Raw genomic sequence first — 15,586 nt, forward strand, 5'->3', positions numbered from 1 at the left:
CAGGTGACCTAACCCCAGGACACCTCTTTGTTTTTGCAGCTACAGACTAACATAGCTATCCTTCTGGAACTCCTGATAAATTTAAGTCATTGATTTTTATTTAATCCATGTACAATAGAAAAATGTACTAAAAAGACTTATGAAAACCTAACTTATGTAAAGTTGCTCATTTTGAACCTTATAATTTTCACTGTTATATTTTTGCTTTGAATTTGATATTTTCACATTCCTACAATGACATCAGTCCTGTCTCTTAGTATAGGACAGTAACATGCACAGTTGGAAAAGTACCTTATTAGCTCTCCCCTAAATTTCTGTTCTCCAACCCATTCTTGCCTTTCCAGTTAAAAGCAGTGTAAAATTCAATAACAAAATAAAATTAGCAGTTTCACTTGCCGCTGTGCTTCTGTAACTCTGGATTAGCTTAGTTCAAATATGTACACTTGAAACTTCCACTGGCTTTAAAGCTTGCACTAGTCCTTCAGATATGCCCTATCTTTAAAATGGGAATGGAATTCTATTAACATGGGCAGCCTTTAAAACTAATGGAACTTTTTAAGGGCAAGCATTGTATATATTTGAACTATGTTGTTTTTGAGTTATAGAGGCACCAAAAACATCTGAAACTACTAAACTATTTTTTAAAACTCCTATAAGTTACAGTGGCTGAACAGATTTATACCTGATCTGAGAAGAAAAAAAAGATAGCTTCTGGTGTAGGACTTGGCATACCAAGTTCTCTCTGTAGTGAATTTTTATGGCTGCTCTGTAAACCCCTAAGGTTTATCATTGGAAACACTGACAGACCATTAACTATAGCAGCACTTGTGGGAATTGCTATAATATATAAGTAAATTACTTTGAAAATAGAGACAAGCCAGGCCATAGAGTATTGGGGGTTCAGGAAGCATTAAGAAATAGTTTTAAACTACTCAGATTTCACAAACAGCTCTATCAAAATGCTCCAATCTGATACCCTCCATTCTGATTTATGTTGTGATTTCTGAAAGGTGGCATCATATTGGCATTATGAAATGCACACCATGCAAGTAGAATACTACAGGTATGTAGAATAAAGACTGTTAATGAATGGTCCACTATGATTCTAAGGTTGCTGGAAAAATTCCAGGCATTTAAGTTTATATTTACACACTTCTTTCGATATCTCTTAGCATACAGTGTTAGTAAACATTTAGTCAGAGAGATCATATCTTTGGAGTTGTAAATGAGCATTGCTAATATAATTTCCAGAACTTTCACTGTTGTTTCCAGAGCTGATTGTAAATTTAGCCTTGATGCTTACGTTGGGTGCTGCATCATTTCTGACTGTATCCATGCTTAAGATACTTAATAAATATGCTGCTTCAGCTCTCTCTATACCCAAACTGACCAAAGGCAAAGGTTGAGCCCTTTCATTATTCTCCTATACCTCTGAATGTTTATTCAAGCTTTTTACCCAGTTTGGGTAAAGTCATTGAAGTCAGCATTTAATTTCTCTCTAAGGCACACAGTAATTGTCCCCACTAACCATTTCCAAAGCCCCAGTTTGGGTGATTAAAAAGGTTTTTTTTTGTAAATTACTGTTATGTCCATAAAATAAAAGATAGCTGAACATGAACACCTATGGTTAGATACTTATGACATGCACACCTTGGCATGAGAGCTTGCATTATAATAAATGGAAATATTATCTACAGTATTGCAGAACAAAATCTTTCATTTCAAAGGCTCTCAGGGTCTCAGTCTGCCATATGTCTCTAGGAAGCATCTCTCTCTGATGTGGTTCATTTTACAGTTTTCCTCTTGACTGACGAGTTGAATCAAAATTTGCATACGATATTAAGTTATATCCCTGGATCCAAACCAAAATGATAAAAATGGTTTGAATTCAGTTTAGATGACTACATATATGCCGCTGTCATAAAAGACCCCAAAACAGTTGTGTCAATTTACATATATTTACATTACATTTGCATAAATATGCATAATATGTCCAGAGTTCCTGCTGTAGAGGAGGGACGAGAAAGACACACACACAGAGGCAAAATTGAAGGGACTGAGTTGGAATGGGCCAAAATAGGAGAAGAGATTAGATGTTTTGTGGATGACCAGAAGTAATTTCACTCAAATGCCAAGAATAAATTAATTCCAAGATATGATAGTTCTGCCAGCCAAGGGGACTGGCTTCTATATTCCTTTTGCATACTTCCTGTGTCTCCATCTCTCTCGACCCTAGGGTTGCCAGGTGTCCCGTTTTGAACCGGACAGTCCAGTATTTGAGCTTTCTGTTCGGGAAACAAATTGAGAAAATATGAGAGAGAAAATAGAAAAGTCAGGTATTATTCTAAATAAGATGTAATGTAGATTGTGATGTAATGTCAAGTGTGTCCGGTATTTTTGTTGCAACCATCTGGCAACCCTACATCCTGTTCTGTTACATCCAGAGTGACTCTGCCTTTATCTTGGTTTTGTTCTTTTCATCCCACCCCTCAGCATCTCTTTCTCATGCCATTTTCAATTCTGTCCCATTTTTTTCTCTCTCTCCCATGAGAGAACATTTATCTCTCTCATTACTTGCTATTTTTCACTGAGCACCAAGCTCTTCCTCCACCTCCCAGACATGTAGTTTGGAGGCAGCAGAACTATAACTTAAGACCATTGCTCCTTGTTCTGCCATCCGTCACTACTGTGAACAGCCTTTCTCCATCCTCTTTGGAACCTCCCTTCAGGAAGTTGAAGGCTGCTATCAACTCCCTCCTCACTCTTCTCTTCTGCAGACTAAACAAACCCAAATCCCTCAGTCTCTCTTCATAGGTCATGCGCTCCAGCCTAATCATTTTGGTCGCCCTCTGCTGGACACACTCCAATGCATCCACATCCTTTCTATAGTGGGGGGGGGGGGGGCATAACTGGACACAATATTCCAGATGTGGCCTCATCATATCCGAATAAAGGGGAATAATCACTTCTCTGGATCTGTTCGCAATATTCCTCCTAATGCACCCTAATATGCCATTAGCCTTCTTGGCTACAAGAGCACACTGTTGACTCATATCCAACTTCCCATCCACTGTCATCCCCAGGTCCTTTTCTGCTGAACTGCTACTTAGCCATTCAGTCCCCAGCCTGTAACAATGCTTGGGATTCTTCCATCCCAAGTGCAGGACTCAGCTCTTGTCGAACCTCATCAGATTTCTTTTGGCGCAATCCTCTAATCTGTCCAGGTCACTCTGGACCCTATCCCTGCCCTCCAGTGTATCTACTTCTCCCCCTAGCTTAGTGTCATCTGCAAACTTGCTGAGGGCGCAATCCATCCCCTCATCCAAGTCATTAATAAAGATGTTGAACAAAACTGGTCTAAGAACCGATCCTTGGGGCACTCCGCTAGAAACTGACCGCCAACCTGACATCGAGCCGTTGATCACTACCCATTGGGCCCAACAGTCTAGCCAGCTTTCTATCCATCTTATAGTCTATTTCTCCAATCCATACTCCCTTAACTTGCTGGCAAGAATATTGTGGGAGACCGTATCAAAAGCTTTGCTGAAGGTATGTCACATCCACTGACTTTCCCATATCCACAGAGCCAGTTACCTCATCATAGAAGCTAATCATATTGGTCAGGCACGACTTGCCCTTCGTGAATCCATGTTGACTATTCCTGATCACTTTACCCTCTTCCAAGTGCTTCAAAATGGATTCCTTGAGGATCCCCTCCATGATTTTTCCAGGGACTGAGTTAAGGCTGACTGGTCTGTAGTTCCCTGGATTGTCCTTCTTCCCTTTTTTAAAGATGGGCACTACATTTGCCTTTTTCCAATCATCCAGGATCTCTCCCGATCTCCACAAGTTTTCAAAGGTAATGCCCAAAGGCTCCGCAATAACATTTGCCAACTCCCTCAGATGCATTAAATCTGGGCCCATGGATTTGTGTATGTTCCTAACTTGTTCTTTCCCCACTAAGGGCTGTCCATCTTCTTCCCATACTGCATTACCTAGTGCATTTGTCTGGGAGCTGACTTTATCCGTGAAGACAGAGGCAAAGAAAAAGCATTGAGTACTTCAGCTTTTCCCACATCATCTGTCACTATGTTACCTCCCATATCCAGTAAGGGCCCCACACCCTCTCTGATCACCCTCTTATTGCTAACATGCCTGTAGAAACCTTTCTTGTTACCCTTCTCATCCCTTGCCAGCTGCAATTTCAATTGCGTTTTTGCCTTTCTGATAACTCCCCTGCATTCTCGAGCAATATATTTATACTCCTCCCTAATCATTAGTCCAAGTTTCCACTTCTTGTAAGCTTCCTTGCTGTGTTTAAGATCACTATGGATGTCCCTGGTAAGCCAATCTGGTCGCCTACCATATTTGGTTTTCTTGCTGTGCATCGGGATGGTTTCTTCCTGTGTCTTTAATAAGGCTTCTTTAAAATACTGCCAGTTCTCCTGGGGTGTGTCTAGACTACATGGCTCCATCGACAGAGCCATGTAAAGTAGTTTACTCGACATAGTCAAAGAAGCGGGGATTTAAATAATCCCCGCTTCATTAAAATAAAAATGGCCACCGCGCTATGCCGAAAATCAGCTGATCCGGCACAGCGTGTCAGTCTAGATGCGGCACGGTCAACAAGGGAAGCCTTTGTTGACCACTCCTGTAAATCTTGGAAGGCCTACAGGAGCGGTCGACAAAGGCTTCTCTTGTCGACTGCACCGCGTCTAGACTGCCGCGCTGTGCTGGATCAGCTGATTGTCGGCACTGTGCAGCAGCCATTTTTATTTTAATGAAGTGGGGATTATTTAAATCCCCGCTTCATTGACTATGTCGAGTAAACTACTTTGCATGGCTCTGTCGACGGAGCCATGTAGTCTAGACACACCCCTGGACTCCTTTCCCTTTCATGTAAGCATCCCAGGGGATCCTGCCCATCAGTTTTCTGAGGGAGTCAAAGTCTGCTCTTCTGACGTCCAGGGTGTGTATTTTGCTACTCTCCTTTTTTCCTTTGGTCAGGATCCTGAAATCTACCATCTCATGATCACTGCTTCCCAGGTTGTCACCCACCTCTACTTCCCTTACTAGTTCCTTCCTGTTTGTGAGCTGCAGGTCAAGCTTCACATGGCCTCTAGGTTTCTGTTCAAATAATGACTCCAACTAAACAGGCCAAAGGCAGGTCTGTGAGCCACCAAGACAGCAAGATACTGCACAGCAACAATACAACAAAACAAGATCACACATATCTTGTATATTTCAAGAATATATTTACTCATAACATCATAACTCATGCACCAGCAATTTCACACATGACCCAACCATGCTCTAAACACCATCAATATCTTAACACAGTCTCTGAAGAAAGCAAAATATGCCGACAAAATATGTGTAATATTACAAAGAAATATATCATTAAGAAAACAGTGGAGTCAATGGAAACAAAAGAAAACAATAGTAATCCTCCCCCAAACCACATGATTTATTTTATCGGAACATCTATTGTTGCGACCAGGCATTCTTGTGGGTAACTCCTTTAAAATTAGAACCCCTGCAGTTAAGAACCTTTTAACAATATCACATACACTGAACTGATAATTCATCAGAACTCATACTGGATTCTTGGCAGGCACCAAGAGTTTTTACAAAATTTTGAATCAGTATTTCAAAGACACATGGTGTGGAGTTTCAGTGGAGTTAGTCTCCACAAGGAGTTCTAATACTGACTAGCAAATCATTGGAAGGGACCAAGGGAATCATAGAATAATAGGACTGGAAGGGACCTTGAGAGGTCATCGAGTCCAGTCCCCTGCCCTCATGGCCGGACCAAATACTGTCTAGACCATCACTGAAATAAAAGTTGAGTTCAGGTTTTATGTAGAAAGTGAGGCAGTTTATCCCACCAGATTGGAAATCTCTACAGAGAATGTTTCATAGATGAGGGGTGGGAGGTTAGATGAAAAGAAACCAAGTTGTTGTTTTGGGGTGATAGATGATTGTTGTGAGTCTACTTTCAAAAGAGTGTATTTGGGGTTTTTTTCTTTAAAGTTATAGCTCCTGGAATCATGATTACATGAGAATTTCAATGTTCATTTTAAAGATGTTTTCCAGCTCTCATGGCTGCACAAAACATGTTGACAAGGTTAAATCCTAAAGGCTGAAAAATCAGAAGGAAAATAAAAATACCCAAAACATTTTTAAAAAATCTCATAATTTTAAGCCAATTTAATAGTTTTTGAATGCTCAGCATTTAGAAATACAGTTGTGGTTTATAACAATTGAACTGCTAGAAAATTTTGGTTGAAGCTATACTTACACAGATTGAAAATAAATATTTTGGCCTAAATTGTGCTCTCCGATATGCATGTGCATTGTGTAAACTCATGGGATTTGTATTTGCATATCTAAGGGGGAAAATGATCTTTTCTAAAGAAAAACTGTAGTGGAGAAGAGAGTATAAATGAAACTGGAAGTCCTTTCATATTTAATTTAATTCATATAATAGCTTTTTGACAATGAGCTTATGGCTTTGCCAATCGCAATATCCACTTGGGGAAGATTGATTTAATTTGGAGATACGATTGTGACTCTAGCAGCTTTCCTTTGATAACTCTGAATTTCACCATCTTAAACAAAAACACCTCTTTTTAATCTCAGTTTTTCATGTGTTGCTTCTAGCCAGATAATAATTTATAGAGCAGGTTCTAAATTCTGAGGTTATAAATTTTGCCAAAATCTAGAAGCACTAAGAAACTTCTTGTAAGATCTGGTGGAATTTAGCAGCTCTGCCAACAAACAGCTGCACTAATAGAGTTTCAAGACGGTGTCAAATGATCCACCTGAATTCAAAGAGTTTGTAATTTTCCATACTAGAAGAGGAAAGGTACATTCGAAATTGTTTTTATACCACAAATATACCTGGAACAAAATATAATGTATTAAAAGAAAATGAGTGGTAATAATTTGCAGCAAACTTTTGCCTGACAGTATTTTAAAGTAATCGCTTCAAAAAGTACAAAGGAATTCCCAGCCCAAAATATTGCCATTGAAGTTGTAATAGTGAGTAGACAGGAATGTAATAAAGATCACTAATTATGAAAAGCCAAATATTTTAAAGCCTAGAAATGTGTACATTTGTCTTTGATTCTGAACATGTATTGATGTTGATCTGACATCTGAATTACCCCAACCGCTATATAACCACAACCTTCACAATGTGTCTCAATTTACAACATGGACCGTAAAACCACTCTGCCTTGAATACAGTAAAGACAGAGAATCAGAGCCACTGATGTTACCACAATATAGAAATCATATGCCTTTGACTAAATTTCATCATGAGAACTCCACAAACATCATATAAATGTATAATACACCCATGCCCTATACTGCCATTCCCCACTGATAATAAAAAAAACGAACTCCTGATTTTTGATCCCTCTATATAATATATACTTCAAGGGTTGCCAGAAGACTACAGAAATTAAAGTCCTTATGTAGGCTACCACTTATTAATGACCATTGCAAGTTTCTGCCACAGAAGCCATTAAAATTAATATTTGCCAATTGCTATTCACAGTTACTGCTGATTCATTACACATATTACCCCATATATTAAAGCCAGAGGGAACCAGTGAAGCTGCTTTCCTTCAGAACGAAGTAGGGATGTTAAATTTTGATTAATCAACTAATCAAGTAGTCGATGGAATTTCCATCGACTACTGAATTTGTTGATAAAGGGGGCACTCACTATCTTGCTGTGCCTCTCCCTTTGAAACATACAAGAGCAGGTGGCTCTTGTACATTTCAAAGGGAGAGGTGCAGCAGTAGGGACGCCTCTGCCTTTCCTGCCCTCTCCAGAGACGGTGCTGGGGTGAACTGGGTTTTAACGTGGCTCCACCCAGCACCAGCTCCTGCTTCCCGCCCCTTGCTGCCTCTCTCTGACAGAGGCAGCAAGTGAGGGAGAGTGACTAGTTGAATCACTATTTGAAGATCCAATAAGCATATGCTTATCCAGTAATTGACTAGTCGACTAGTTCCTTACATCCCTAGAATGAAGGCCATAGGACTTCACCCAGTAACTCCTGCACCAAATCCAACAACTTCTGATTGAGGTAGAGCCTATCTTTTAGAAAGATGGCATATTCAATCTTGACCTAAACCCAGCACATCATGGAGAATCTACTATATCCCTGGTTATCTGTTTCAAAGGTCAACCCACACTATTACAAATCCAGTTGACACTGATCCGAATTAGAAACCTCACTGCTACAAATTTATCTACATTTTTAATTTTTCTAGCTTCAACTTTTAGCTCCTGCAACTTGTCATCTATTTGTATGTGACCATAAAAACATATCGAACAGACACATGAAAAGTCATTCTTCCACTCTACTCTGCAATGAATAGGCCTCAGTTGGAGTATTGTGTCCAGTCCTGGGCACCACATGTCAAGAAAGATGTGGAGAAATTGGAGAGGGTCCAGAGAAGAGCAACAAAAATTATTAAAGGTCTAGAAAACATGACCTATGAGGGAAGACTAAAAGAACTGGACTTGTTTAGTTTAGAAAAGAGAAGACTGAGAGGTGACATGATAGTAGTTTTCAAGTACCTAAAAGAGTGTCACAAGGAGAAGGAAGAAAAATTGTTCTCCTTGACCTCTGATGATAGGACAAGAAGCAATGGGCTTAAATGGCAGGAAGGGAGATTTAGGTTGGACATTAGGAAAAAATTCCTAATTCCCAGGGTGGTTAAACAATGAATAAATTGCCTAGGGAGGTTGTGGAATCTCCATTTGTGAGGAAGTGAGAGAAGAATCTGGCAGTGCAGGGGCTAAACAAGGTCTTTTTGCCCAATTTTATGTGCAGCCAATGCGAGGTCTGGAGGGAGAATAAATGGAGGGAACTTAGCTCAATTAGAGGCTGACCAGCAAAGAGGCAGGAGCTGGTTCTGCCGTCCTCAGGACCTGAGCCAGAGCTGTCTGCTGGGTCGGCTGCTGGAGGACACAAGCCTCCAATCCCTCCCCATGCACAAAGGGGGGGAACCAGAAGGAAAACCCCACGGAGGAGGAGGAAATTGGATTCTTGGGGCCACATCCCAAACTGAAGGAACAGACTCTGATAAGCGGCTGGAAGTCCTACACCCCGTGCCCCCAGCTAACAAGGGGTCCTAACCACTAGGCCACCCTGCTGCCTGGGAGACCCGGCCACACCATCCTTGGAGATATTTAAAAGCAGGTTAGATGGTGCTTGGTACTGCCATGAGGGCAGGGGACTGGACTTGATGACCTCTCGAGGGTCCATTCAGTTCTAGTATTCTATGATTCTACATCATATATAATATTATATAATTATTGCTGAGTCTATGCTTTTGGCCTAGAAATTTAAATAAATTTCACAGCAGAAGCACGGGAAAAATATGTGATTGGAAAGTCTCCAAACAATGGGAGATGGAGGATGGAGAGCAAGCCCACCCTGAACTCACCTTATAGATGCAGCTCCTGACCTGCAGAGCTGGGTCAGGCTTCCCGCTCCGGCAGTTGCAATCTAGCATATGTCATTGCAGCTCCACTCAGGACCCTCCACAGATGGAGACAGATAATCAGACCTGACCTGAGTGGTTTTGTGGCCCAATACAACAGGCTATGGTACCCCTCAGTTTGATAGATTTCATTTAAATTCACAATTTCTGTGACAAAAAGCAGAGCCCTCCTTATTGCCAATGTAGTCTCTAACACATTTTTAGAGATAATTTTTACATTGATTTACTGAAGCTGGGGAGACGTTGAGTGGACAGCCAATCACATGAAAGCTTGTTTAATGCTGAATTATTTACCATCCCAGTGCCATATGCAAAATGCCACAAAACAGTAACATTAATCAAATCAAGAGCCTAGGAATTGTTTCATCACATAAATGTTTTGAAGCAGATGCTTTGTTTTTCCAATAAATAATTCACTCTTAATGTATAGAATAAACTAGTAGTAAACACTGTAAGTGTGATTCTTTTCTGGAAGATTAAAGTAAAAATGTCACATTAGTAGACAAGAGATTCGCCCCTATGGGAATTCCGAACTTTATTTGCTGGCGAGAAATCCTGTCAGGATTTATGGGTTTACTATCCCATCACAGCTACAGGAAAGTGAGTTGGATTCATTTCCAGGTAATGCATCAGTTGAATTATTAACTATTTGGCAATCTGCAGTCTAGAAAAGAACTCATCTCATCATTCAGATTGCAGACAGAATCTCAGGTACTGGGATACTGTGCTCATTTAGGCCATGGTCCCTCACAATCTGGCCCATGGATGGAGGAGGGAGAAAGCAAAGGGAACAATTGACCCAGGGCTCAACAATTACAAAAGGTCCTGGCTTTTCTGGCTCCTGCTGCTGCTACTGTGGCAACAGAAGCAGAAGGAGTCCTGAGTCCTTTAAATCACTGCCAGAGCACTCCACAGCATACTGTGGGCATCTCTGCGGGGGGGCTGCCCTCGGCTCACCTCTTCCAGGAGTGCAGAGCCACTCCCATATTGCCCAGGGGACTGGCAATTCTGTCGCCCCCCTGCTCACAACTAATTACCTATATGCTTAATTTTATGCATAAAGTTAACTATGAAAACATGTTTTCAGGATTGGAGCCTTGATCTGGAAGTCACTGAAAGAGAATAAATATGGAGCATTATACTCTGGCTCCACTGTAGTCAATGGAATTTTTAACATGGACTTCAAGAAGGCTTATATTTCACTCTCAGTCTCTTCTCATCTTACAAAATTAAGTAAGCTTGTGGAACTCCTTGCCAGAGGATGCAGTGAAGGCTAGAACTTTAACAGGGTTCAAAAAAGAGCTACATCATGGAGCTTAGGTCCATCAATGACTATTAGCCAGGATGGGTAGGAATGGTGTCCCTAGCCTCTGTTTCTCTCGAGGTGGGTGAAGGAGCATGTGAGGATCCCTCCCTTTGGGGCATTTGGTATTGGCCACTGTCTGCAGACAGGATACTGGGCTGGCTGAACCTTTGGTCTGACCCAATATGGCAGTTCTTATGTTCTAAATCTATGGATAACTCCAAGATGACAGGGGGTTTAAGCAATTTGGAGGACAGGATTAGAATTCAAGATGACCATGACAAATTGGAAAATTGATCTGAAATCAGCAAGATGAAATGCAGTGAAGTGCAAAGTACCATACTTAGTAAGAAAAAAAATCAAACATAACAGGTACAAACTGGGAGGAAACTGGCTAAGCAGCAGTATAGCTGACAAGGATCTGGGAGAATTAATGAATCACAAATTGCATCTGAGACAGCAATCTGATGCAGTTGCCAACAAAAACACAAAAAAACACACACCTCAAATCTAATATCATTCTGGAGTGTTTAATATAAGATATGGGAGGTAATTGTCTTGCTTTACTCTGTGCTGATGTGGCCTCAGCTGGAATACTTTGGCTAGTTCTGGGCTCCGTATTTCAAGAAAGATATGGACAAAGACAACAATGATAAAAGGTTTAGAAAACTTGACCTATGAGAAGGCAAAATTTAAAAAAAAACCACCTTGGGCATGTTACTCTTGAGAAAAGAAACCTGAAGGGAAACTTGGTAAAAGTCTTCAGATATGTTATGGGCTTTTACAAAGAGGAGAGAGATAAATTAATTCCCACCTCCACGGAAGGTAGGACAAGATGCAGTGGGCTTAATTTGAAACAAGGGGGATTCAGATAAGATATTGTAAGCAAAGTTAAGCACTGGAATAGGCTTCGAAGGGAGGTGGTAGAATCCCCATCACTGGAGGTTTTTAAGAACTGGTTAAACAATCTTTTCTGGGATGGTCTAGGTATCCCGGGTCCTGCCTGAGCACAGGGAGCTGCATTATATGACTTATCAAAGTTCCCTCTTTTAACTTATTTTTCAAAAGAATTAACTTTTAAAAAATTCTTGAAGTACAAACTTCAGCTTATAGAAAGTACATTTTTTTAAAGAAATAATTTTCCTCTGAAATGGGACTCTCTCAACAAATGGAGAATCAGAATCACAAAAATCTTGATACCTGAAGAAGTCCTACATACCCACACACTCCGGGTATGTCTACACTACAAAGTTAATTCGAACTAACAGACGTTAGTTCGAATTAACTTTGATAGGCGCTACACACGCGAACTGCTAGTTCGAACTTAATTCGAACTAGTGGAGCGCTTAATTCGAACTAGGTAAACCTCATTCTACGAGGACTAATGCCTAGTTCGAATTAACTAGTTCGAATTAAGGGCTGTGTAGCCACTTAATTCGAACTAGTGGGAGGCTAGCCCTCCCCAGCTTTCCCTGGTGGCCACTCTGGGCACCACCAGGGAAACTCTTCTGCCCCCCTCCTGGCCCCGGAGCCATTAAAAGGGGCACGGGCTAGCTACGATGCCCGTGCCAGATGCAAGCCTGCCAGCACCCAGCCAGCAGACCCTGCACCTGGCACGGCTCGAGCCAGCCACCCAGCCCTCCGCTTCTTCCTGGGACCAGGCTGGCGGCTCCTGGGAGCCTGCCCGGGTCCGCAAGAGGCGGGCACCCGCCTGGTCTAGTGCGGACATCGTGGACCTCATCTACAACCTCTGCACTAGGCACAGGAAAGTGGCCGTCTAGGGCAGGATAGCTGCCAGCCTGGCCACCCAGGAGCAGGTTGGCATGAAAATCAAGGTGGTCCACTGAGACCCCTGACCCTCAGACCTGAGCTTAGAATGGCCGTACTGGGTCAGACCAAAGATCCATCTAGCCCAGTAGCCTGTCTGCCGACAGCGGCTAACACTAGGGACCCTGGAGGGGATGGACCGAAGACAATGACCAAGCCAATTGTCTCATGCCATCCATCTCCAGCCTGCCACAAACAGAGGCCAGGGACACCATTTCTACCCCCTGGTTAATACCACTCCATGGACCCAACCTCCATGACTTTATCTCACTTCTCTTTAAACTCTGTTCTAGTTCTAGCCTTCACAGCCTCCTGCACCAAGGAGTTCCACAGATTGACTATTTCCTTTGTGAAGAAGAACTTTCTGTTGTTAGTTTGAAGCCTGCTACCTATTCATTTCATCTGGTGTCCTTTAGTCCTTATATTATGGGAACTAATGAAGAACTTTTCTTTATGCACCCTCTCCACACCACTCATGCTTTTATAGACCTCTATCATATCCCCCCTCAGTCTCCTCTTTCCTAAGCTGAGAAGTTCCAGTCTCTTTAGCCTCTCTTCATATGGGACCTGTTCCAAACCCCTGATCATTTTAGTTGCCCTCCCCTCTCCCACCCTCTCTCTTCCCCTCTCCCACCTCCTTTTCCCAGTCTCCCCGAGTTTTGTTCAATAAAGAGAGTTTCTATTTTTGAACACACGTGTCCTTTATTTTGTACATCAGGAAGCGGGCTTAGGGAGGGGTAAGTGGAAGGAGGTGAGGGAGGAATGGGGTATGAGCCCCCGATGGAGAGGACTGGGCTGGCTCTGCGGGCTCCTCGGGGTGGAAGCTCTCCTGAAGCCCCTTGATTGACCCCCCCCTCCGGATGGCAGCCAGCGGCAAGTGCAGCCAGGCTGATGGTCAAGTGCTGTGATGTGCCGAGTGTGGGCACTCAGGGTACTCCAAGCCAGGACTGCTTTGCAAGCGGGGAACCCCTGAGAACTGTCTGTCCGGGGTGGGGTTGGGTCCCTTTAAGCACAGCCCTCAGCTAGCTTGAGGCAGCAGCTCCACGCTCTAAATCCTAATCTGATGCCCTGCCGGCACTTCTTCCGGCCAGCCTTAACCTCGGTTCAGGGTCCACTCAGTGTGGACATGCTAGTTCGAATTAGCAAAACGCTAATTCGAGCTAGTTTTTAAGTCTAGATGCGCTAATTCAAATTAGCTTAGTTCAAATTAACTAATTAACTAAGTTAGTTCGAATTAGTGCTGTAGTGTAGACATACCCTCACTCACTCACACTCTCTCTCACTCACTCACACACACACACAAAACTGCTACTCTGGTACTGAAAGTATATTAAATTCAATGCCTCTGTAATGATAAACTTTTATAATTACATTTCACTCTCCTTTTCTTACCAAATCATTTTTAGATTTTCTTTTACAAAGCTATCCAAATTGTCTATCGTTTACATGGTCACATAGATTTGAATAAATCTATGAATTCAGTAAGAATATTGTAAAAGAGTTGCATAATGAAGTGAAGAGACAGTCCAGATACAATATTGACAAAAGGTCTCCACAGAAGACTGGTTTTTTTCCTCACTTGCAAAAGTTTCTCTTTTGAGAAGCTCTCTCTTGTATCATATAAGAAAATAAGCAGCGTTATAAATGCATTTTACGTTCTACATAAGATAAATCTATAAAATCATGACAAGTATGGAAAAAGTGAATAAGGAAAAGTTATTTACTTGTTCCCATAAAGTAAGAATGAGGGGTCACCAAATGAAATTAATAGGTAGCAGGTTTAAAACAAACAAAAGGAAGATTTTTTCACGTAGTGCACAGTCAACCTGTGGAACTCCTTGCCAGAGGAGGTTGTGCAGACCAGAACTTTAATGGGGTTCAAGAAAGAACTAGATAAATTCATGAAAGTTAGGTCCATCAATACTTATTAGCCAAAATGGGTAGGAATGGTGTTCCTTGCCTCTGTTTGTCAGGGGCTGGAAATGGAGGACAAGAGAGGGATTACTTGATGATTACCTGTTTCTGTTCACTCCCTCAGAGGCATCTGGCATTGGCCATTGTCAGAAGACAGGATACTGGGCCAGATGGACCTTTGGTCTGATCTAGTATGGCCATTCTTATGTTCTTAAATATTTCGTAGGAATATTTGTTTCTGTTAGAAAAAAGAAAGCTATACAATGTATAGTATACATACAAGGAGATGATGTTCTTCCTTGATATAGAATTCTACAGGATACAGCTTCAATAACTGAGAAGTAATTATTTTAGGGTACATCTACACTGCATGCTAATTTCGAAATAAGCTATTCCGGAAATACTCAAAAATAGCTTATTTGAAATAGCAGTCTATACTACTGGGAAGCCTCAAAATTAGTCTGAGGCAGGCCACCCTAATGTAGACATGCTACCTCAATTTAGAGCCCCAGGAGGCACTGGGAAGTCATTACTTTGAATGGCCCTGGGGAGGAGCTATTTCAAAATAACAGCAGTGGAGCATCCACGCTATTGCTATTCTGAAATAGCTATTTCAAAATAGGCATTATTCCTCATGGAATGAGGTTTATAGAAGTCGGAATAAGCCGCTGGTTATTTTGAATTTATTTCAAAATAGTTTGAAGAGCTTGCATTGTTATTTTGGTGTAACGGCCGTTATTCCGAAATAACACTGCTGCATAGACGTACCTTTAGAGTGGTTCTCATACTTTTTTTACTGTCATACACAGGGCTCACCAAGCGGCGGCGAGCCCCACTTGCCAGCTGCGTGGTTTTGTATTCTTCGCGTGCGCAGATCGTTCTGCGCCAGCTCTTCCGGGTTGTAAGCCACGGGCGAGTAGATTACATTATTTGTTGAGCCCTGTCATACACACACTTTTATCCAAACAAATGAGCTTAGATCCCAAGTTCTCATGCATTAGAGACAACATTCAAAAG

The 15,586-nt window shown here is 41.8% G+C and overlaps 1 protein-coding gene across 2 annotated transcripts in view; it reads right to left on the reverse strand.

Annotated features, from left to right (window-relative positions):
• FSTL4 (follistatin like 4) overlaps positions 1-15,586 on the reverse strand; it is a 600,213-nt gene that overhangs the window by 101,612 nt on the left and 483,015 nt on the right. The gene's annotated exons all lie outside the window — the stretch shown is intronic.

This window comes from Pelodiscus sinensis, chromosome 17 (genome assembly GCF_049634645.1).
Source record: "Pelodiscus sinensis isolate JC-2024 chromosome 17, ASM4963464v1, whole genome shotgun sequence".
NCBI lineage: Eukaryota > Metazoa > Chordata > Testudines > Trionychidae > Pelodiscus > Pelodiscus sinensis.